The sequence below is a fragment of the Pyrus communis genome, chromosome 2 (genome assembly GCF_041283825.1).
Source record: "Pyrus communis isolate YQ-2024b chromosome 2, ASM4128382v1, whole genome shotgun sequence".
Taxonomy (NCBI): domain Eukaryota; kingdom Viridiplantae; phylum Streptophyta; class Magnoliopsida; order Rosales; family Rosaceae; genus Pyrus; species Pyrus communis.
In genome coordinates, this window is record NC_142566.1 from 22,070,142 (window position 1) to 22,071,862 (window position 1,721).

General features: G+C 40.8%; 1 long non-coding RNA gene across 1 annotated transcript; it reads left to right on the forward strand.

Annotated features, from left to right (window-relative positions):
• Positions 1–1,426, forward strand: LOC137747787 (uncharacterized). The gene is made up of 2 exons (XR_015957411.1): positions 1–505; positions 622–1,426. It is a non-coding gene; the product is annotated as an uncharacterized LOC137747787 (long non-coding RNA).
• Positions 1,427–1,721: the final 295 nt, after the last annotated feature.

Below are 1,721 nucleotides of genomic sequence, written 5' to 3' on the forward strand. Positions count from 1 at the left end.
GGGGCACCCCTCTCATCTTTATATAGATAAATTCCAGATGATTCAACTAATCATTTTTATTTTTTTTGCTTTGCAAATTATTCAATTAATCATACTAAAATAGTGAAAATTCTTTTTTAATTTTTAAATGCCTCTTCATCTTATATATTTTTCTCACGCATTAATGTTTAAACTTTGTTGAGTTGCATGTATTTGGTTAATTAGTACAAATAAGCATTAGATTGTCAACAGTTAAAGATAAAATTAGACAATAAAGTAATAAAATTAGGCACTTTGTAATTAATGCTCAAATTTTTTAAGGTGCTCCTCTTAGTTAAATTTCTGGCTTCACTGACCACCACCACCACCTCCTCCTCCTCCTCCAGCCTCACTTCATTTTCTCACACAACATTTGCCATTTGCAGACTCTGTTTCTGTGTGAGAAAAAAACCCAACATTCTGTGCCATTCAAGATTTAATCCAATTTCTTACCACTTCACCTTCATTCTTCTAATCATTACCAAAGGTAAAAAAGACACAAAATTTCAATAATTCGAGCAATTTTACCACCTGGGTTGTTCTTCCATTTTCACAATTCAACTTGAATTATCACTAATTTACACATTTTTCTCTGTTTTTTAGGGGTGTTAGGGGCCACATTCACGTTCACAAACAAGTGACTTTACAGTACGGCCGCGAATTCTAGCCAGCGCCGCCAGCGACAAGCTCGACAGCACCGGCTTCGAGCTTCCCAAAGGCAGTTCCCGCGTTTTCCAAGCCCCGACCGGCTGGTCCGGTCGCTTCAGGGGCCGAACTGGCTGCAGCTTTGACGGTTCAGGTCGCGATTCTTGTTCGACCGGAGACTGCGCCTCGGGCGAGCTCGAGTGCAACGGTGCTGGAGCCGCGCCACCGGCCACCTTAGCCGAGTTCACACTTGGCTCGGGTTCTCAAGACTTCTATGACGTTAGCCTCGTTGACGGTTATAACTTACCAATGATCGTTGAGGGGAGTGGGGGAACCGGTGCGTGCCCGTCCACCGGGTGCGTTACGGACCTCGACCGTAGGTGCCCTGCCGAGCTCAAGGACGATATGGAGTGTTCTAATCCTCCTAATGCCAAGGCTTGAAGAAAATAAAAGAGAAGAGAGAGAGTAATAGTAAATATTCTCTTCAAGAATCTTTAATCTTTTTTTGCTAAAGCATTAGTCTTTTGGTAATTTGGTCTCGTAATTTTGCGTTTTGGTGGGATATACATATGGTGGTTGTTGCAAGAGGGTTTTAATTTCTCTGATGGATGGTAAGTGTTGTCGTTTGGCGAACAAGTTTTCCCCTTTTACATACATATATGTGGCGGTTCGGCTATAGAACTAGGTGCCCTTTTCATATTAATCCTTGTTATCGATGACTCTCGGAGCTATTAAATTGGAAGCCTTATATTTCAAGTGTTAACCTTGGGGCTCTACTTTCGATAATCGAACAATGTGTGTGGTTTGATGTTGTTCTTTTTGTTGGAAGTTGAATTAGATATTTTCAACTGTTGTGGCAGTACACGGCTACATGCTCTTGATTTTCTTGTCGAGTGTGAATTTATGGTATCTCTAATGCATTGATGTGGTGGTTTGACTGTGTTCTATTATTTTCGGTTTGGCTGAAGTTGAATTGAATGTCTTCAATTGTCTTCAACTTTAGGCAATAGAGTTGATTATCATCTTGTTTGCAGCTAGGTATTGCCACTTGCTTTTGT